The sequence below is a fragment of the Gossypium hirsutum genome, chromosome D13 (genome assembly GCF_007990345.1).
Source record: "Gossypium hirsutum isolate 1008001.06 chromosome D13, Gossypium_hirsutum_v2.1, whole genome shotgun sequence".
Classification (NCBI taxonomy): domain Eukaryota; kingdom Viridiplantae; phylum Streptophyta; class Magnoliopsida; order Malvales; family Malvaceae; genus Gossypium; species Gossypium hirsutum.
In genome coordinates this window covers 11577481-11601802 of record NC_053449.1, presented here as the reverse complement: position 1 = coordinate 11601802, position 24322 = coordinate 11577481, and the positions used below count along the sequence as shown (strand labels likewise).

Below are 24322 nucleotides of genomic sequence, written 5' to 3'. Positions count from 1 at the left end.
TTCCTAGCTTTGCTCTTATGTGGACATCTGCTCTTCAAGCCTGAAAATTCCCCTCAAACCACTTTTCTTCAAGCTGATTTCAACATCCAACAAACTAGTTGAATTTTGAATATGAGATTAGCAAACAAATTTAGGTGAATATACTTGAGGAAATGGAAATCTTAATAATTGTTTTTCATTTCTTCTACAAATCCTAGGAAAAAATATTGCTATGCCCGCACTACTAACCACAGGCATTGGTAGGGGCAAGAATTGTATGAAACTGTGATTTCACGTCATCCTTATCCCTTTCCAATAAGAGAATAACAAATCAGATTTTTCCTCCTGAAAATATTCAAGTTGAACTAAAAATATTAAAAATCAGAAGGAAAAATCTGATTTGTCATTCTCTTATTGGGAAGGGATAAGGATGGCATAGAATCACAATTTCATATAAAGCCCTTTCTCCTAGTTCCTTAGCACCGAATGACCCTTCAATAACTAAAATATTAAATTTAAGCATTTTAAATTTTTAGTTAAAAGGAAAATTTTAAATTTTGTCTCCTCTAAAAAATAAATAATTTAATTTAACTATTTTTAACCCAAATATATTTATCTTTACACCTCTAAAATTTTATAATTTTATTTAACCTCTTTAAACAAAATCCCTAACTTCACCCGAACTATGAATCTGAGGTGAACCCTATTCACCAATACACCAAATACTAAGTTACTCTATTTTGAGCCATAAAAGAATTAGATTCAGCCGCATAATGCTTCTGTAGGTATGATTCGTCGGTACATGAGTGACCAGTCCATAATATTGCAGGCCTTTTTATCTGTTTTTGTGTTGCCGACCTAGCCCATTAAAAAAAATCCCAGTTAGCTAGCTAATTATGTGCAAGATGTTGAAATACGTACAATTGAACTTAAAGAAAGAGATCTAGGAAATCCAACAATCATGTTCCCCAAGTATGCGTACGGACCAAATCAGGAACACAATCTCTTTGTTTCATACCAATATTAATAGTGTAAATCTTCCGAATATTCTTAATTTGAGTGCATGCATCATGCATGCTTTTGTTATACGTACAACTCATCAGATTAATAATTATCAAGGGGACATAAATAATGTCATGGTCATGTGGATATCTAAGTGATTAATTAGTATGATATTATGAAATGGATTTGGAAATACATGCATGAACCATTTTCAGTATTGGAATGAATCAAAAACAAGATTTAGGAAGCGAATCCTTTTTCTTTCAACACTCCTAATATTATGGATTGATAGAAGAGAAAAAGTAGTGATAAAAGAAGCAAATGAGGTGAGTTTTAAGATCATATATTCGAAGTAAAAGAGTTTCAAAGCAAGACAAAACTGATTTAAAGTATTACACCTAATTTCTGCTTTCTGTCTTGAAATATACAATTCAACTTTTACAACTTGCAAGTTGCAACAACACCCACTATTCTTTCCTTTCCTAACCGTCTTTAGCATTAACAAAATTAAACAAAAGAAAAAAGGAAAATTAGGTAATGTTACAAAGCATCAATCGCTCTTTGTTTCTTGCTGAATTCTAATTCCAACAGCTCCATTTCTCTTGTTCTTTTCCCATTACACCCACCAATACTATCACCTCCACCGCCAGATATATTAAATATGTTGCCCCAAATAGCCTGACAAATGGAACCGGTACGGCGGGGTTCGCCGAACCCGAAACGGATCCGGTTCTTGCCTTGCAGTCAATGTCAAGCTGCTTCTCCGGACCTGTCGATCTATGAAAGCTAACAATGTCACCGGCGTTAAGGTTCTTCTCCTTAACAAAGCGGCTCCACCCTTTTGTTAGGACATAACTTTGGCTACTGTTCCAATATGAATACCTAAACCTCCAAACTTTTCCTCTCACATCTTCGAAGTTTAACAGAACTTCTTTGGAAAAAGCAGTTCCAGTTTGCAAAGGGAAGTGTTTCTCCGCATGCTGCTTAGGGATTACGAGTCGGTTCAACTTTCCCACATCGCTTGGGGTCACAGCTTTTTCGAAAAGCTGTTCACGCGGTTTCAGCCCAAGGCCAAACGAAAAAGGACCAAATCCGGCGTTGTATTTGACCACACGTTTCCCATTCCCATCCAAGCCATAGCTCCTCCGACTCTGCTCCAGTTCGTCATTGTAGGTATGCTTACGCAACATGTCAACGATTTCAGCCTTGGAACGTGACTCCAAGAAGGCCATTTCCATGTCATCTCCCTCGGTTTTTTCAGCCTGTTTGAAGTTGGTCACGGCATCACGACCCCGAAACCTTCGAGCCGCTATGTCATAGGCTTTAGCAGCCTCGTCTTCTTCATTGAAAGTTCCAAGCCAGACACGCTGGTGTTTCTCGTATATCTGAGCACCCCATCGGCCGTTGGGTTGAGGAACGACGCCTTTGTACTTGGAAGAAGGGAGCTTCCTCGATTCTGCTTCGGTATCCAAAATCACACCGCTGTTTCCACTTCCAACCCGGCAAAGCGGAGACAAAGGTGATACGTTCATGGAATCACTAGTAGTGCTATCGTCTATGCAGCTGCTTCCATCCATTTTTGTTCTCTTTTGGATTGTAAGGTCTTGTTGTTGTGCTAACTTGTAGTTTGTGCTTGTGTGTTTTTTGACTAAGAAAATAGAGGTGTGCGTTGGGATTGTTTGAAGGTTAGATTGGTGACGACTTGCATATATTATATATATATGTGTTGAATGAGATATGGGTAGGAAGATTCATAAAGGAAGAGAAATTGCTAAGGACTAAGGAGGTGGCCTGGAAAAAGAGGAAATGGAGTGAATAGTATTAAGTACGTGAAAGTTGTGGGCTGTGAATGTGAGGTGGGACCTGAACTGAGCAAGTTGATGGGGTTCACATGAGTGTGGACCGTGTCATTAGTTTTAGTTCATCCCCCTTTGCTGACCACCACCATGGCTGATTGCCATTTCCCATTCCCCTTTCTCTGTTAAAAACATTTATTATCTGTAACTAGTAATAATATATACATATAGTTGATAATAAATCATATCTGATACTGTTGTTCTTGATTTGATTCCCTTCAAGCATCTGGTTTGTCTTTTTGGCTATAGGTTCTTCACCATAGTTATCATCTCCTCTTCTCCTTCATGGTTTCTTCATACATGATTTATTATTATTATTAATTCCAACCAAACATTATTGACATTTTCAGCTCCAATCATACAAGTGGGGTTTCCCCTTGTTTCTTCTACGTCCCCTTTTCCCCTCCTTGTTCATGCACTACGAATACAAATACGCTAATGCAAAAACAAAATACAACCACATGCACCATCCATATCATATGTACCTCAATTTGCTTAAATCTAAATGTAATGTTTGTCTGTGTACGGATTAGTTCTCGTTGCTTAGGATGAGCAGAAACAGGAGAGGACAGGACCCGCAAGCACTTGCAAGTTGTCTAGGGAAAACCCAGCAGCGGAGCGTCTTTGGTTTTGGTTTTGGTTTTGGGATAGGGTCCTACTTTGACGTTTCACTTGGATTTTGTCTTCAAATTCCTTCTATATTTATGGAGCAATGGATAAATATTTAAAGAGAAGATAAATGACAAGGTTTGGGCGAAGGGAGTGAGGCAAAGTTGGAACAATTCATAATTCAAAAGATAGGAGATAATTTCATTTTAGAATAGATGACTTCGCCAAAGGAGAATAATTAGGTTGACCCATGCTGCAATGAAAATTAGTATAACCTTTTCATCTTGATTTATATTTCATATTCTGACAACCGAATTAAATGAAGCTATATCATCAAAATATCTCAAAGTTAATATATTTTATATAACGAAAAGCAATTTACTCAAAATACAAGGAAAGTCCAACATACACCGAGGCATTAAATTTCCATGCACAAGACACCTTAATTTCACGAGATGCCCATGCATGCATTCATTAATTTTAACATGAACTCAGTACTATCTTGTAAATAAAATTAACTGGAGAAGGTTGAGTTATATTAGTGTAAAATTTAAATTCTATTTATATAATTAATATTTAACGATCTAATTGATATTAATGTATATTATAATTATAAATTTTATAAAAAAAATTAACTATAATTTATAACAATCTTTTAAAAATATACTTAAAATTAATGAAGCCTTGACTTAGCAATAAGGTTATAAAGTCTTAGAGCTTTAAGATCTTAGTCTCCGATTAGATGTGATTTTAATTTAATAATAATTAAGATAAAATTTTAGAACTAAAATTATACTTTGTGAAGCAGTCACATATGAAAAATTATAATTCTTAGAAAATGTAATATTTACATATGCTATCTAAACATAGACACAAAAAAATTATAAGAAGAGGAGGGGAGTGGATAGGAGCCCACCAATCCAATCCACGCATCCTTACACAAGTTCTTGTCTAGCCTCCTTTTCTGCTTCTGTTTTTGGTTTCAATTATGAACATAAATAATTTTGCATAATTAAATTACAGTGAACTGAGAATGAAGTTGTCTCCTTCATATTGGCCAAATAATTAAATGTTATAGTGGGGATTAAAAGAGAAAATCCATATCTTAGTGTTGACAGCAGATATCTTTCTTATAATTTAAACATTAAAGGACAGTTAAAGTGTAATAAGATATGAGAAGAAAATAGGTTCCAAATCAACAAGTCAAATAAAATTTAGGCCGGACGTCGGCTGCCAAATCCTCTTGCGGATAACCATTAAACTAATCCTTCTTACTAGTGCCCAATTTGTTGCCTTTTGCGTTATAATTTAGATGGAAGAAATTTTGTTCTTATTCAGTTATTTATTTGGTTATATGACCCCTCATCTTTGTTTCCGACGGTAAAAATCAGATTTCAAAAAACCAGTTAAAATTGAAATTCAATTTTTATTTATTTTTTTGTAAATATAACTCTTTTTTCACCTTTTTTCTTTGGAATTTTTAAATATATTTTATCTTAATTTTATAGAACATAAAAGAATATTTAAATTAGGATGTAAATATAGAGGTGAAGCAAGTCAAGTGTTGCCAAATAATATTAAATATTCCAAATTTGGGAGGTAGGGAGAGTTGATCCAAAAAAACTCTCCTTTATCATTATACTCCAATAAATTTGAAATAAGGGGTTTATCTTAGAAGGGTGGAGGCAGAAACATTTTTATCCTCTCTTGTTGGGATTAAATGTAGCCTAAAAAGAAAGTCTTTCTTTTCGCATAATTATCTGTTGGAAATTCATCCCATCTTCTTCGTTTGCAGAAGCCAACAGGTCCAATCTGTCAATGTGAACATACAACGTGGCCCTGTTTCTCCTATGTAAATTTTCATTAAACAATATTTGTACGGATTTCTGATTATAGATATAATAATATGGAGAGAAGGCAAAGTTAATGGTCAAAACTCCATATACTTTTTTTCGGTTTCAAAACTTTAAATTTGTATATGGTTTGCAGTTGTCAAGCTGAAATCTGTCCCCAAAAACCAACAACCAAAAGCATGCATACATAAATAAAGAAATTTGTACTTAAAACTGTCATGTTTTTAAAAATAGAATATCACAATTTGCATTAACACTGCTTATTTAATTACTTGGGATTAATTAAAGGTTTGCATCCATGGTGATGTCAATGCGATTTTAATGATCTCTCTATTAGGGTTTCCCCACCTTCAAACTTATTCAATTAATGAAGGTAGGCCTCACTTTTCCTTCTTCAATTCCACACCCCATTTTGTTTGTATTGATATTTTTTTTTAATCTTCAATTATTGTATTTTTTTATGATTTAAAATAAGTAAAACTAAAATATATTTCAATTTCAAAAATCCTCATTTCAGGGGATAGAATTTCTATTAACTTTATAAATTTTATTTGAATTCCTCATTTTTCAAAATTTTATGCAATTTTTATGGAAGAAAATGAAAAACTTTTTTTTTTTCAAAAATAAGAAAAGATAATAAACCTAAAACCCATTTAAAACTCATCCAAATGACAAAGAGTAAAGAATAAAGAAAATAGGAGAGAAAAGAGAGCATATTTTATTGATTAATTGGAATGTTTATAATTCTTCTCCAAAGTCTCTATTTATAGGCATAAGAAATATAAATGAAGTGGAGATCTACTTCTAATCACTATTACAATTTAAAGTACATCAAAACTTATCTTGATCTTGATGGACATCTACTTAATAAGATATTCATAACACTTCCCATTAGATGTCCATTGGTAGATAATTTGTCTTGCTAAAACCTTACTAAGATAAAAATCATGTGGGAAAAAAAATTCTTAGTCAAGGAAAAATAGTACACATATCTATAATACACATAATATGATGCCTCGTTAAAAACCTTACTAGGAAAACTCAATGGGACAAAACCTCGGTTAAGGGAAAAAAAGTACATTGCGTATTTACTCCCCCTCATGAAAACATGACATTCTTTCTCATATTCTACGTATTCAATATTGATTACTAGTTTTTCAAATGACCATTTGAAAGTATTTGCTAAACATTTATATCACCATTCTCTTGAAAGTCATGAGTAAGTGAAAATTTGGGGGAAATTTATTTTGATCTCTTCAGAAATTTCAACAATAATCATGGCAAACTTTAATCATGATTTTCCTATAAAAACACAAATAGGTATTTGGATCATTTTATAATCTTCCTTCAACTACTATTCACTAAATCAAATTTATCATATATGTTCAAATTATTTCAATTCATATAAATGAACAATTTTCCAAGAATTTCAATATGCTTCTACCATTCTAAATCCTTCAAAGATTTTAATATAAACTTTACTATATAGTGATTCATAAAAGGTTGTAACAACAACCATTAGATGCAAGTTATATCTTTTATGAACTATCAATTTAATAATATATCTAAAAGTTATTACATCCACCACAAAATAATATTCTATCTTTTCATAATCAATGTCAGGGCTTAGCGAAAAACTTCTTATTTTTATTCCGCTTTCATTGGCTTTATACCTTTAGGTATTTGGACTACCGGTCCAAAAACTCCACGAATTTAAGTTACGTCTTTCTATTTTGACCAATTTATTCCATATCTATATTTATCAATAGATTTATTCAAGATCCTACTTTTATTTCATTATTTCAACAATAATATTGCATGCAAAACCATTGTCGACCACTTTTATTATCAATTCAACATTTTCTTAAATTGACATAACTTATCGAGATCTTTTATTTTCACTATTTTAATCTTCAATTTCAGGTACCTGAATCTCTTCTGGAGTTTTACTTATTAGTTATGTTTTTGGTCTCTTCTAGAGCACCCACCTTCACTATATGACCATCTATATTTATTATTTTCTTTTATGAGAATTTTCATATTTGGAACTTATAATGAGCTATCCTTGTTGAACTTTTGGTTCAAATTACTCTCCCGCCTAACTTACTACAAGTTATTATTTTTCTCCCCTAATGTCGGAAAACTATCAAATCAAAATAGTAATAACAAATTATGCCATAATTGGATCTCCAATACATTTAAAACATATAATAATACAAGGAAACTCGTAGTTAATATATATTCCCAACTTTCTTTGATTATTCACTCATCTTTGTTGTGGTGGAGCAATTGGAACATATACGCACATATAAAAATTCAAAGATGAGAAATATTTAGCTATTGGCCAAAAATCAATTGTAATGGAGAGTATTTATAACTTATTAACTTGATGCATACAACACGTAAATCAACACAATCTCATGTTAAAATAGGAAGTTTAGTTCTCATAAGTAATGTTTTAGATATTAATCAAATGAGTTCAATCAATAATTTCTCTAAACCATTATACGCATAAATAACAAACTTTTACAAAAGTTTTTCAAACTCAATCAATAAAAGACTAAGATATAAATTCATCAATATTAGCAAGATGAATTGTCTTAATTGCATGATTTGAAATTAATTATTTAAACAATGAATCTTGCCAACGACAGGTTGCAAGTTGATAACACATATGTGATTATTTTGTAAATGCATCTACCAAAATCATATAATATCAAAATCATCCACATGGTGAATGAATGGGCCCATATTCATTTCAGAAATGTAAGACATTAAATCTTAACTTTATCTAGTGAGTTTCTAAGAATCAATTTTCGTTTAGAACAAGCAACAAATGAGAATTCTTTAAATTAAAGAATCTTTTGGTTCTTTAATGAATGCTCATATGAATTCACAATCAATTTTTGTATCATATATGATCTAGGATGGTCTAACTGGTCACGCCAAGTAGTAAATGCATTTGTATCAGTTTACTTTAACATGTGTTTCAATTGTACTAAGTTGTAACAAATTGATAATTTTACTATCATTCCTTTTACTTTGTATGCACATATAAGTACTACTGTAACATTTACTACTGGAAATGTCTAAATCAATGTGAAGTCTATAATGCCACTAAGTCAATAAATATAATTTCCAAATAATTATATGCAATATTCGCTATATTCGCTTCAAGGAATATGCCAAAATATTCAAATGTAGGGCATTTGGTCTAGTGGTATGATTCTCGGTTCGGATGCGAGAAGTCCTGAGTTCGATTCAAAATACTTTTAAAACCCTTTTAACAAGAGTTTTGCATAATCAGTTAACTACCAAGAATAATTACCTAGGTCATGTATAGAAACAAGCATATACTAAATATATCAATAAACGTCACATCTCAAATATAAAAAATATGACATAATGAAAAACTAGTAATTTTTTTTCATAACCATCATCATAAACATAAATGAAATTTAATTCAAGATCCAACCATTTAAGCTCATAGAACTTTTCATTTACAATTGTTTATGTCATTTCTCCAAATAATTAACAAATCGAATACTATAAAACGTATGAACTACTACTTTTAACAACTCTTTGAACTAAATCAAATCTGAATAACCATAAAATCCAGTGGTTTGTTAACATAAATTTGCACACTAGATATGTTTTAATCAAATATATTATTTAATTATAAAACCTACTATAGTGACATAAATAAATCAGTTAATATTCATTTTCATGAACAAATGAGATGCTTAAAACAATATGTAACACATGTAATCAAAACTTAAAAAAGAAGACAATCTCAAAATATTTAAATCATTTACCAAGTTGATTTAATGTATAAATATGTACTTTTTTTTGTTCTACGTTAAGTCTTGACAATAAAAAGTAAGCAAATTAAACTTCAATAGTAGACTTTGAATCCAATCAAAATCTATTAATAGCAAACTTTGAAAGTGAATCTTATTTTCCAAGTGTACAATAGGTACATAACCAATGACTCTTCGTAAATAAATTGCCTCTTTTCTTAAAAAGTTCTTGGAAATTCTTGTTCTTTTCTTGCTTTCTTCATTTTTCCATTTCTGGTGGTGAGAAAATTTATTATGATCATTCCCATTGACTATTATTGTCGAAACCATTTTTTTATTTGAAAATGGGAATCGACTTTTAAAAATAAAAATGGAGTCGCCACCAATCCTTTTTCGAGGTGTGATCGGGTCACCTTAAAATTTTAATAAAACATTTTGACTTACTAAAATAACGATTTTGGTCTTCAAATTTTGAGAAAACAAGTCCGGGAGTCGGTTATGCGCGAGGAAGAGTTAGCACCCTCGTAACGTCCAAAATTGGTACCGAATTGATTGTTTAATGTCTTAGTGTTGAAAATTTGAAAAGATTTTAAAATACGATCCTTTGAAAAGAAAATTTGAATAAAACGAATTGGATGATAAGACACACTCATTTCAAAGAAATAAATTGTCACACTCAGTGAGTTAGAGTGCAACATTTTTAATCTTCAAAATTAAGTTTATCTTTTAACTTTTTAAAACTTGTGCATTTTGAGAAGGATATTTGGTTATTTGGGTCAAACGAGAACCAAAATCCAGTAAGTTAGGGTTCAATTTCTCAAAATTTCTAAACACCGAATATTGCCTTTATTTTAAAAATCCTTAATTCGAGGTAGCAAAATGTCATATCTAGTGAGTTAGGATTCAACATTTTGAAATCACGAAAATCTTTATTTTGAAACTGTATGGTTTTATTGAAAAATAAATACTTGGCAATCTAAATTCATCAAAAAGAATTGAACCCCAATAAGTTAGGGCACAACCCTCTCGAAAATCGTGAACATCGAGCATTTTTAAAAATTTACGGAATAGAATGATTTTAGTGCTCTAATGAAACACAATTTTTAAAATAAATATAGTATGATTGAATAGTAATGTATAATGTAAAAGATATAATTTGTAATCTAAATACACACTAAAGGATAATAAACAAACAATAGATAAATTCAAACAAGAATAACAACAACAATTTTAATCACGTTATGAAAATATCAATATTAATATTCAAAAACTAAATAAATCTATCATCAATTTTTAAAAGATACACCAAGATATTAAAAAAATAATAAAAAAATCAATATATCCTATGTATAAAAGTTTTAAAATAAATTACATACGCGAATTCAAAATAGACTCAAAATAGAATTAAAATAACCATTGAGTAATTGAATTTGAAATAAATTTGAAGCAAATAACATACATATATTAGTTTCATATATACAAATAAAAACATAATAATAATACATATATACTAATAAAAAAATGAAGTAGGAAACGTATATAAGTAAGTTTTTTAAAAAGAAATAAATTACATATTAATAAAATTGGTTTAGAATAAACATATAAATATATTTTCAAAAACTTAAAATTAATAGTTATAATAGTATCAAAACCCTTAATATATATACCTTAATAATAAGTAATTTTATAAGTTATATATATATATACGAATAATAGTATTATATAAAAAAATATATTATCATGTAAATATTTAATATATAAGAATATTCAAAAGGTGAATTTTAAAACAGAATAAAAATAAAGCATCAAAATATATATAAATTATATCAAATTTTCATAAAAAAATATATATATTAATAAATGATGAATTAAATAATAATATGTAAAGTTTGAAAAGCAAAGTATATAATGGATTTAAAAAATTAATGTATGATAAATTTAAAACAATTTTAATTTGAAATATTAAAGTAACACTAAAAATAAGTAATAAATATGTCAAAGTAAGAACTAATTTAATTTAAAATTAAGTTAATAAAAGCTTAGTTAAAATTGAAACAATTTTTTTTAAAAAAATAAAAAAAATAAAATAAAATAATGGAACGAAAATTAAATTGAAATTAAAACAAAATTAAAATAGGCATCAAACATAAAAATAAAAGAAAGATTAAATTTGTATTCGATTAAAAACCGAGGGACTAAAATAGAAAATAAACACATAAATCCAAGGATTCAAATCTGATTGATGAAAACGACGCCGTTTGCCTGTGGATCGAAATGGAAACAGAATAAAACATGCGGTACAATTTAAAAACCTTGAAGAAGAACTGATTTGAAATAAAATCCAATGTGGAGGGACCAATTGCGAAATAAACCTTTGCACAAAAACGCGCAGATCCTTCCCTCGGGTCGGGTCACCGCGCGAGTACCAACTTCATACGACTCCGTTTTGAGGCCACTGTGATCGGCCTCAAACGACGTCGTTTCTAACTAAATATAAAGGCCTAAACAAACCCTAATTTAAAACAGACTAATCACATTTTTTTAAAAAAAGCCTAAAGTAAAGAAATCATCCGCGCCGCTCTGTAGACCGTCCTTTTAGAACCCCGAACACTCGTCTGGCTCCGATTGCGACAGAGTAAATGACGTTCAGGTATCAGGTAAACTCCTAGCTTTCTACCTTCTCGTTTTTATTTTATTTAGCACACAACTAATGAATAAAAGAGAAAAGAAAAGAAAAAATATTTTTTTTTTGCTTCGATTTCTCTGAATATTTTTCGATTTTTTTGTATTCAATCTGCATGTGCGTAATCCTTTTTACAGATTCGAAAACAACTTTATATAGCCGAGCAAAATTTACGGAAACTATTTTCCTATTTTCTTTTTTTTTCTACTGCTATTCTAGTGTTTTCTTTTCATTTGCTGCTGTTTGTTGCTCTGCTGGTGTCGTTCGTGGTTTGTTGCAGGTACAGCCTGGAAGGAAGACGCGCATGGCGCGTGCAGAGGTGCGATAACTGCTGGCACACGCGCGCGGAAGGGCCTGGTGGTTGCGGTGCTGGCTGGGGCTAAATGTTGTTAGGGTTTGGTTCTATTTTTTGGTGTAATAAGCTTAGGGTTAGTGGTTTGGGTCATTATAGTTGGGTCAAATCGGGTTAGTTTTGGGTAGTTTAAAATGATTTGGGCTATGTATTTGGGTATGGGTTTTAGGCTAATACTGGACTACTATTATTTTTATTTTATTCTGGTTTATTATTGATTGGGCCCAGGTTTTATTGGATTTGTAATTGTATTTGGTTTTTTAGTGTTTGGGCCAGGCAAAATTTGGGTATTACAATTATTATAGTCCAATTTACTACATCAACGTCAAAGATTATATCTTTCGAATTTATTACGTATTGTTACATTCTCTTCAGGAAATGGTTAGGTTTAGTGATTAAAATTTTTTGTTCAATCATAAGTAAATATTTTTCATGATATTGCTATCGTAGGAGCACATTTGAATCATGAAAAGTTGAATAAGTTCTCTTTTGCAAGGTTTTCATCAGTAATATTTTTCCACGTAATTTTAACTGAGAACCTATTCTGAATACTGTAGAGTTATACTCATAGTTTTAAAAAAACTTGCAACTTTAAATGCATCCAACCATAACGAGCTTTAGATAGATTTACCATATTCTGTTGCTCATAAGTAGATATTTCACAATCAAATATTTCGCTTCCAACCCCTTAACAGGGATGATGACAAAAGAAGATCACAAAGATAGTCATGATCAATTCAATTTATAATAAGAGTAATAAATATAAATCAATAACCCAATCTATAACATCCCAAAAATCGAGTTAGAAGAAATTGAGTTTTTAAACAAAAAGTGGTCATCCCTCGATTTGAGTTTAGACTTTGGAAATTTTTTACAAGGAAATTGATCTGGTTTAGTGGTTAAGTGTTCTAGGTATATGTGTAAGGTTCGGGGTTCGAATCCTATTTCTGGAAATTTTGTTATTTTCCTTAAACCCTTACCTTTGAACGTTGGTTTATAAGTTAAACTCAATCAATTGATGTCAAGAATAATGTATACTCTTTGGTCTTGTTTTCGAATCCCGACGAAAGTAATTGAGAATGTTTTATTTTTGCATTTCGTTGTGTGATAGTTAGTTTCAGTTGGTTATTTAAAACCTTCCAGAAACCTCCGATGAGGTTTTTATTTTTGTCATTTCTTTTTCCTGCCATGTTTTTTTGTCATTCCTTTTCCATTATTTAGTTTATTCGTTTTGGTTTCTTCCTTTCAAAGTGACCTTCCTTTTTGTTACATTACATTGCGCTGATCCTGTATGGGATTTGACTTCTCCTTCTAGTTTAATTCGTCGGCTAGTAAGCTCAATTTAAAGTTTTGGTGTCGAAAGTTCTTCAATGTAACTTCGATTTTGGAATGTTAGTTTTAGCGATTTGACTGCGAGTTAACCGTTTTTTGGGCAATTACTTGTTGTTTAAGGAAGGGAACTCATCCTTGTTGTTTCTGCTTCAAACCCGTATCAGGTGGGTACCAAAAACCCCTTTTATTCGAATTTTAGTTGTTGAAAAATGGGACTGTCGATGCCACACGGCCGTGTGATAGCCGTGTAAGCCACACAGCTGTGTGGCAAGCTGTGTAACTTACTGTTCACAAAAATTGAAGGCACACGGGTGTATGCCCAGACCGTGTGTGTGGTTATGAATTGTGTAGGGTTCACAGAGGCCAGTGACATGGGTGTGTGTCCAGGCCGTGTGAAACCACATGGGCATGTGAAGCAATATTTGGAATTTTTCGTTCAGGCTACAAACGTCATTTGAAACGAATGCAGGCCTACTGTAGGGTCCGTACGATCTGAACTAGACTACATAACTTGATATCTGATGATCTAATGATAAACAACTTGGGAACGGTACGTATGTCCGCTATGTTGAACCTAAGTACATAGGAACTGTCAAAACATAGTTTGCTATTATATAATGTATGTGAATTATCCAGGTACGGTCTGTATTCTATTAAGTTTGCTGGTACGCCTCTGCGTTACTCTTTTGATAAAGAATATATGATATCTGAATATGTTAGATTGATTGTTACTGATTTTGACTTATAACCGTACATGTGACTTCATGGCACATCTGATATAATATGTTGAGGTTTGATAAGTCTGTCTTACAAAACATGAACTCTCATGTCTACTCTTTTTTCTCCTAGTACTAATTGTATACAATTCTGATATCCTCTGTGACACAAACATTCAAGATGGTTGGGATCAAATAGTTGTACGTAATGTATAACCCCCTTCTTTTTAGAGAGATGGGAAAAGAAATCTTTCACTGCACATATAATACAACTTACATAATGTATTAATAATTTTGCCTATATTGGTTATCAGATGAAATTAACTTTGCATGTTGGATATTACCATGCCATCTGATGTTAATATCTTTATCATTTGTTCTTTTTCCAGGTCTTCACTGTAGAGTATTCTCTAATATGCAAAATTTCATTTTACAAGAAACTTTATAAAGCATTCTCTATATTAGGTATAGTTTTTAGTTATAGTATGTATTTAATATTTAAAGATAAAGATATACACTGATTCTATATGTAAAAGTAGGTTTCTCAAATTCCCAATGAAAAAGAGACATTTTATGGAGCATTGGACAAATGGGTAGCTTGGGAGACTGAGTTTCCATTGATTGCAGTCGCAAAAACTTTACAAATTTTCAAGAAGATGAGCCAATGGTTGCGTGTTATTCAAGTATATTCAGTCTATTGGTATTCTTCCTTTGTTTTTTTCCAACTTCTAAAATACATTTATTGATGCAAGGAAGCTTTATATGTTGAATAATTTCCCATTAATATATATTATATTAAAATAGCCTTGTATTAACATATTTGATTCTATAGAATACTCTCAATCAGTATTTTAAAGAAACTTTAATGCTATTTTTTGTGAATAGATACTTTCAAACAGTACTCTTTGTGAAGTTTGGCACATGTAAAAATGAAGTTGCATGAGAGTTTATAATTACATACGTTAAATCTATATTATTTATTTTTACTTTTACATGAGATTCTTATATTATACATGTCTATCAACATAAATAAATTAATGAAAATATGTCAAAAATATATATATACAACATAACAATTTGATTAGTTCTTTTGTTGTATTTCAACATCTGTCTATGAGTAAAAATATTTGAGATAAGATATTGTTTAAATTACTCTTTTAAATTATTCTTTAATTAACATATAGATTATGGCATATATGCTAAATTATTTATTTCCCTAATGATATTCTAGCACATTAAATATGCATTATATTTTAAAAATAATAAAGTAAGTTATATATTATTTTTTTGTAATATTATATAATATTATTTTTATTAATTCATATTTTAATAATTATTATATTAAGAATATTATTAAATTATATATTATTATTGTTAAATTATATTTAGTAATAAAATTATTAAAATAGGATTAAATTATGTATTATTGCTTTTATTAAATTATATTTAATAATAATCCTATTAAAATTTAATAACAATAATCATCCTTCTAAAAAAATTTCTACTAAGGTACTCTGGTTTTTTCAGCTTCTTTTCTTATGCTATTACAATTTTATTCCATTCAACCAAATACAAGAATACTATTATAGTTCTATTCCATTCCATTCAACCAAACAATTAAGGGCTTGTCTAGTAGTGCTTAAAAAAACACTTCTAGCTCCAAAAACACTTTTGGAAGAAAAGTTATGCTAAACAAACTGCTTTTAGCAGAAATTTTTGGCTTTTTAGAAGTACTTTCAAAAGCACTTCTAAAAAGAAGAAGCTAAAATTTTTAATTTTTCCTCTCCCAAAAACATTTTTGGTGCTTAATTACTTTTTCACCCCTCCAATAACATAGTACTTTTCCTTTTTTTTATTGGTACTTAATTACAAATGTGTTAAAATCATTAATTAAAAATAAAAAATATTTTTCAAAATACTAATTAAAAATATTTAATGGTTATATTTGAATATTTAAAATATAGTTTATATATTCTAATTAAATTTTATAAATAATTAATATTTATTGCTTAAAAGTATTTAAAATTTATATTTCATATATTAAAATATTAATAAAAAGTTATAATAATTTTTTATATTCTTACTAAAATATAATAATATTAAATAATTTAAGTATTATTTAAATGCATATTTGTTAATTGATAATAACATGTCTAAAATGAACATTTTATTTCTCAAAAGTACTTTTTGACAGCAATGCTAAACTTTTAAACCAAACTTTTTAAAAACATTTCTCAAAAATACTTTCTCATAGCACTTTTTAAAAGCATTTTTCAAAAATATTATCAAACTAGCCTTAAATTGTTATTACAGGTCTATTCTATTACAGCTCAATTTCATTACAATTTTATTCCATTGCAGCTTTATTCCATTACAATAAACCAAACGTGATGCAAGATTTTGCCAATGCTTTTCTAAAATCTTGATGTGAGGTTTAAATCTCACTATGCCTAAATATAATGTGTAAATTCTTTTTCAAATTATTTAATTATTTTCTTCTTTAAAGATTCAATAATAGTTATTGATAATTCTAAACTATGTATAAAAAGATATAAATCAACTTAATACTTCTTTTAAATATTTAGTATGAGACTTTCCTTGCTTTTGTATGACATCCCTTCCTATGGAAACCACTCCAAGTTTTCTCCTAAATTTGTCGAATAGCCCTACTGACAAAGGCTTGGTCAAAATATCAGCAATTTGATCCTGTCCAGAGATATGACCAACTTGCAACGAGCCATTCACCATATTTTCTCTCACAAAAAATAAGTCTAACTCCAAGTGTTTGAACTTGGAGTGCATGACAGGATTGTTTGCTACAGTAATGGTAGCAGAACTATCGCACCAAACCAGTGTCTTACTTTGAATTGAAACACCTATTCTGTCAACAACGACCGAATCCACTCTATTTCCGCAGTGACATTAGCCAAGCTTCGATCTTCGGCCTCTGCTGTGGAGCTCGACACCACTTGTTGCTTCTTGGAACTCCAAGAAATCGAATTCCCACCAAGAAAGACACAAAAGCCAGGAGTAGATCAGCGGTCATCAATGTCTGAACCCCAACTCTCATCAGAATAACCTTCGAGAAGAAGTTTTGAATTACGAGTAAACTGTAACCCATACTCTAGTGTCCCTTGTAGGTATCTTGAAATCTGTTTGACAGCCTTGAAATGTGTATCTAAAGGCTTGTGCATATACTGACATACCTTGTTGACCGAGAAGGCAATATTTGGCCTTATTTATGACTACATATTGTAAGGCACCCACAATGCTTCTCAACAAACGTTCATCCTCTATTGGGTTTCCTTCATAGACAGACAGTTGGCATGTGCTTACCATTGGAGTAGGAGAAGCTTTGGACATTTCCATGGAAGCCCGTTGAAGTAGCTCCAAAATATACTTTTTTTGGCTTAACAAAATACCATGCGGAGTGTGTGTTACCTCGATTCCAAGAAAATAGTTCAAGTGGCCCAAGTCTTTCAAGGAAAAATAAACATCAAGATCCTTGACAAAACTATCAATAGCAAGAGAGTTGGTGCCAGTGACTATTATATCATCAACATATACGAGGACATAGAGAAACTGAGGCCCTTCTTGCCGAATGAAGAGAGAACTATCATCCTTAGATGCAACAAATTCAACAGCCATCAAGAACTCTCGCATCTTATGAAACCATGCACGAGGAGCCTGTTTAAGGCCATAAAGGGCCTTTCACAGCTTGCAAACAAGTGGACGACCATTAGCTAAGTGTTGCTCAAACCCTGGTGGTTGGGTCATGTAGATCTCTTCATGCAAATCCCCATTCAAAAACGCGTTGTTAATGTCTACTTGTCTGAGAGGCCACCCTCGAGACGCAACAAGAGACAAAATTACCCTGATCGTTGTTGGCTTGATCATTAGGCTGAAGGTTTCTAAAAAATCAATACCTGCTTCTTGTAAGTAACCTTTGACAACTAATCGGCCCTTGTAACGAGCTACGGACCCATCGGCATGTTGTTTGATCTTGAAAATCCATTTGCACCCAACAGCTCGACGTCCTTCAGGTAACGGTACAAGGTCCCATATTTTATTTGCTAATAAAACTTGATATTCAACTTGGGAAGCTGCAGTATATGAAGAACTTTTAAAAGTCTCAATGATAGTAGCTGGTTCCTTCTCTTCCACGATGGTGGAAAAAAATTTTGGCTTAAAGATGCCATTCTTCGACTGAGTTCACATGGGATGTCTGTTAACAGGAGGGGGCATCTGTTCAACAGGAGGAGACAATCGTGCATATTGGAGTACTGGATGTTGGTGACTTGACCACAAGAAAGGAACCCCTTGGTGAAGACATGGGACTAAAAGAACATTGAATCTCTGGAGGCTGTGTTGAAGTCGAAACAGGAAGAGCTCCAGGTGAACACGATGATCTAGAAACCAATGGACTATTCGAGTCAACTATAGGGACAGGGGACTGTTGATGACAAAATCTGGCATTAGTCTCGACTTTTGATGGAGCAAAACCACTTTGAAATGGAAACATTGTCTCATTGAACAATACATGTCGTGAAACAAACACTGGGCCATCTGTACCAAGGCACTTGTAACCCTTCTGGTTAGAACTAAATCTAAGAAAAACACACTGTTGAGATTAGAACTTGAGCTTATGTTGCTGGAACGGTCTTAAGTATGGAAAGCAAGCACTCCCAAATACTTTCAGCTGAGAATAATCAGGTTGAGCATTAAAGAGTTTCTCATAAGGGGTTTGATGCTGCAAAACATGTGTTGGTAACTTGTTGATAAGGTGAATTGTATGAGAGAAGGCAGACGACCAGTGTACCAAAGGCATTGAAGCTCGAGCTAGTAACGTGAGTCCCATATCAACTACATGACGATGTCTTCGTTCAGCTACCCCGTTCTGTTCTAATGTGTAAGGACATGTTATTCGATGTTGAATTCTCAGCTGAGAGAAAGTATTAGACAAGGACTGAAACTCACCCCCCATCTGTCTGCAGCATTTTGATGGATGTTCCAAATTGGACTTGCACCATCTTGTGAAAATAAAGAAAGCATCGAAACACTTCTGTCTTTGATTTGAGAAAATACAACCAAGTAAATCGGCTATACATATCTACAAAAGACACATAGTAAGAAAATCCATTTGAAGGCACATGGGAGGGTCCCCAAACATCAGATGCTACTAGCTCAAACGGAAATGAATACACTGTTTATGAGGTACTGAAAGGCTGCTTGTGAGATTTGCCCAACTTAAAAGGTGTACACGCAAACTGTAAGTTGCTATGTTTGAAAGAAACACTACAAGACATAAAAACACGAGCAAGTATATTAGGACAGGGGTGTCCAAGTCTGTCATGCTAGATTTCAACAGAGGAAGGAGTCTGAATATTGCACAGGCTAGGAGACCCGAGACTTCGAGTAGGATTGGGCCTTTGTGAAGTAGATCGAGAGACGTCAAATCTATACAAGCCATTATGCATGTGGTCGTCCAGTAATATCGTCCCTGTCTGAATTTCCTTCACAAAACATAAAAAAGGATGAAATTCAAAATACGTCGCATTATCTCTTGCAAATTGCCCTACAGAGATCAATTTTTTACAAATTGTGGGGACATGTAGGACATTTTTGAGATATAACAACCGAGAACCAGCTACAAAAGTTGAAGAACCAACATTAGGAATGGAAACTAACTCACCATTACCCATGGATCCCTTGCTGGTACCTGTGTAAGCAGAAGCATTATGAAGACCATTCGTATTTGGGGTAATGTGATTAGTTGCACCAGAGTTCAGGTACCACATCTGAGTAGGCAAAAGGAAAACAGATTCGAAGAAAGCGATGAAGAAGCTGTCATGAAGGACTGTGAACATGCATTATAACAGCTCGGAGCGGAACAATAAGTTGCAGGAGCATCACTGAATTGATGGTAATTGACAGATATTGAGGAACTCGAACCAGGGCCAGAAAAGTTCTCATCAAAACAGTGATAACATGTCTGCACCAAATGTCCTATTTTACCACACAACTAACATTACGGTTTAGACCGAGACCACCCTCGACCCGAGCCACGAGCACGACCACAAGGCCACCCACGACCTTGACCTTTGTATCCACGACTAGAATCACGATTAGAATCTGAACTAGACTTCAAGTTGTTAGAATTACCTTGCTGTGAACTAGAGACTAGGTTGGCTTGCAAAGGTACATCTGTCAATAGATTCAACTGATGCCCTTCACAGTCAAGAAGCATTTCAGTAACAAGATCAAGGCTTAAAGGTGTGGCAGAAGCAAGGACCCGAATGGACTCACATTCGATAGGAAGACCTGTCAGGATAACACTGATCTGTTCTTGTTTAGAAACTGGACTCCCAGCAGCAGTTAAACTGTCATTTAGATTCTTGACTTTGGAAAGATAATCTTTGATGGAAAGACCTGTTTTCTTGATCGAGTATAGTGCATGCCTCATACTGGAGAGCTTGATAGTTGACTTAGCGCCAAGTCGTCGGTCAATGGTTGTCCAAATATCAAAGCTGGTCCTAGTCGCTGTTAAATGTACTAAAATATCATCAGAAACTATGGACAAAAGCCACGATGCCAACAACTTATCTTGTTTATTATGGACAAGAAACGCTGGATTCGTCACAAGCTGACCACCAGAATCAGATATGAAGGTAGGAGGAGGAAGTATGGTGCCTAGTACAAACCCTTCTAGACTATACCCTTCGAGGATCAACAGCAACTGATGCTTCCATAATAAGAAATTCTGTTCACTGAGTTTAATAGTATCATGCTTGGCAAAGTAATGAATAGTAGATGAGTTAGGAACCCCAGAATCCTGTTGATGAACTGCTGCCCCAGAGTTGCTAGAGTGCCGAGGCGTGTCAACTTTGGGAATACTGTCTGTAGCCATGAACACAGCCAAGAGAGAAAGGGAAAAAAAACTATACCAGAAACACCATGGCTCTTGATACCATGTTAAGATAGACTGAATTCATTATTAAACAAGAAATGAATACTGAGTATTTAATACAGTAGGTTAGCAACTACTAACTGAAAACTAACTGACTAACTATACAACAACTGTACTTAACTAACTTTCAGCTAACTCTTATTCCTAACACCCCCCGGTTTCCAAAACCCCAACAATACAATAAACCAAATAGAACAAGACAATAAAATCAACAGTTAAAAAAGAAGAGAAGTCTTAAACTCGACAAATGGCGAATGCTTAACTGTTGGAGGGTCTCCAGGTGTTTGTTCGACACTCTGGACGATGAGGAGAAAGAGGTTGGTGAGAGAAAATGCATACTAGAAAATAGAGACCATCTAATAGATGGAGTAGAATATCGGAGACAAGGAAGGTCGAGGCTCAAGGATGGACTTTTTGGGGTTTTCAAAGAGTTTTCTGAGAAATCAAGTTGGAGAACTTGAAAGAAGATAAAGAGGGGAGTCTCCTAGAGCAAGGCAACTTGAGTGGAGTTTGAATATGGTTATGGTAAATGGCGATGGTGTTGGAAGAAGAAAGTATGGATGAAAAATTAAATGGAAATAAAAAATATTTGTAAAGTTAATTAATTAAATAATTAATTTTTTTATTTTTCAATTATTTTTAATTAATAATATTAAAATAAAAGTGAAAATTAATTTAAATTAAATTATTTTTTAATACATCTTACATAATATGATTAGTTGAGATTTAAAATTCAATACCTAACAAAAATACCAAGACGGCTTATAATTTTCAAGTTTAAAAATTAATTAAGTCCCAAAACCTTTTTGAATACCAAATAGGCAAAAATTGCCTATTAACTCTTTAAAATTCATGTTTCTCAAGTTTAAATTCTAAAATCGTCTTATTTTACTAAAAACTATGAAAAGAAAAAAAAATCCATGTATTAATGATTGTTATTTTGTAAAGATAAGATATTTTAATAGTCTTCGATTTATTCATGACATCAACTAAATCAAGAGTTTAATATAAACATAAATGTTAATAGTAATAAAAATAATTCAAATAGACATTGGGGCTTGATGAATTGGATCCAAAAATCCAATTAGATATTTCAAATGTATACCCAATACAATCAAAGGTGATGGGTTACACCAAAGCCCAATTTTCAATTGTTATAAAAGCCAATGGAAACCATGGTTTGTTTCTAGTAGACCCAGACTGAAAGTGAAAAAGCTTATAATTTTAATCCTAAATGAAATTGAGAAAGGAGATGAAATGCATAAATCAGATAAAAAGTTAACCTTTACTCCAAGAATTGAATGGGTTGTTCCAAGTTTGTGATAATGGGATTATTTCAAATAATATTAGAAACACAAGAAATAAAAATGTTTCATGTTGATTTTGTATCAATTGCAGATATGGGGTGGTTCAATATTAAAAATGAAGAGAATCATATGCCCAAAAAGTAGTAAAGTAACGTTTGTTATCTATAGTTTCCAATGTCTACAATTAAGCTTTGGTGTAGTCCTTTGTTGATGCCGGCAAGCTAGAGTATGAGAGTTCAAACTTCGGTTAAAATCGAATTAACTGACTGAATCGATTTAATTCGATTAATCAATCGGTGGTTGAACTTAGTTCAGTTGGAGGTTGGTTAATGGTTTTTTAGAATTTTGTTCATCGGTTAATTCTGTTCAAAATCGGTAATTAATTGAATTAACTAAACTTAACAACTAATATTATGTGTTAATTTCAAGACTTATGTAGTGTTTTTAATTATGTAGTGTTTCAAGACATAAAATTTCGGTTAATTTGGTTAACTTTGAAAACAAAGACATATATTTCGGTTAATTTCAATGTATTTTTTTATATGTTTTACACTTGTTTTAACCAAAAGACAAGAACATATAAATTTCAGTTAACCGAAATATTTCAGTTCGGTTAATTTTTTTTGAAAAAAAATTTGATTTGGTTAATGGTTAAAGGATTATACAGTTCGATCAATGCTAATTCAATTTGGTTAATAACTGAACCGACTGTTTGAATGCCCCTAAGCTAGAGTGAATGTGAGGTTGGGTTAGATATTTGGGTTATCTGTAAGACAAAGCAAATTAAAAGGCATTAGAGATTGTGTTATGAGACGCTTTCCAATGATCAAGTCGCTATTTTTTGTAAATGGGAGAAAAATATGGAAGATGATAATGAAGAAATCGAGTATAGATGAAAGGTCATACCTGAGGTCAAGCTGAGATTCAATACTTATAGCTGAGATTCCCAGGAAAGTTTGGAGGGGTCACAGACGGTCTCGCTTAAAACCCAAACTCTTAGACTAAACTTCCTCTAATGTAATTTTTAGTAAAATAACAAAGAAGGATGAGGAAGATGAGAAGAATGATAAAGACTTTGATTTTTGTTGTGTGAAATATAAGGAAGATAGCCTCCTATTTATACTATTAGCTGAAGGGCAAAATAGTAAAAATATAGGGGCAATATTGTAAAAAAATGTAACAATTTCGAAACTGTCCCACCATATCCGTAATAGTCAAAACGTTGAAGATTTGTTGTAACTAAAAAATCCTGAAAATTATCTATGTTGTTTATAAAAAAATTATCCAAAAAGAAATATGCATGGTACATGTCGTAGACATATGTTAACACGGACCAGGCAGGGTGACGGGGGTGGCGGCATGTGTCAGGCCTTTAGCCCAATTACTCAATGAGGGTAAGGAGTAAGGCTATATTTAAACCATTTCATTAACCTATACACAACCAATGTGAGATTTCTTTGCATTACCCACATTCCCCCATTAATCAAAGAAATAATTTTTTTTTGAAAAGATGGTAAAAAGAGAAATAGTGAAATTAGCCGCTTAAGTACTAGTATCTATTAGATTGACACTAATACATAGTGAAATAAGCAATTCTTCTATTAACAAATGAACGAATCTAGAACTCGTTAAAATAAGAGTAAACTCATAACACACAACTAATCTCAGGTCTAATTGAGTTTCGTAATAGATCAACAATTTAGCCAATATATCTCGGAATACTGATAAATGATCTAAAAAAATGATCCAATGTCTTTCATAGAAGGAGGCCAATCCTTCATTAAAAGCATTTAATAAGCTCAACGTCTTAGTTTAAAATTTCGATGAATCCATCAAGTCCGTCTTAGCAGAACCACCCAAACTCTA

The 24322-nt window shown here is 32.1% G+C and overlaps 1 long non-coding RNA gene and 1 pseudogene across 1 annotated transcript; one reads left to right on the top strand and one right to left on the bottom strand.

Moving 5' to 3' along the window:
* Window positions 1-1312: 1312 nt before the first annotated feature.
* On the bottom strand, window positions 1313-2638 carry LOC107918489 (AP2/ERF and B3 domain-containing transcription repressor RAV2-like; annotated as a pseudogene).
* Window positions 2639-11319: 8681 nt separating this feature from the next.
* Window positions 11320-12484, top strand: LOC107918808 (uncharacterized). The gene is made up of 2 exons (XR_001690249.2): window positions 11320-11756; window positions 12063-12484. It is a non-coding gene; the product is annotated as an uncharacterized lncRNA (long non-coding RNA).
* Window positions 12485-24322: the final 11838 nt, after the last annotated feature.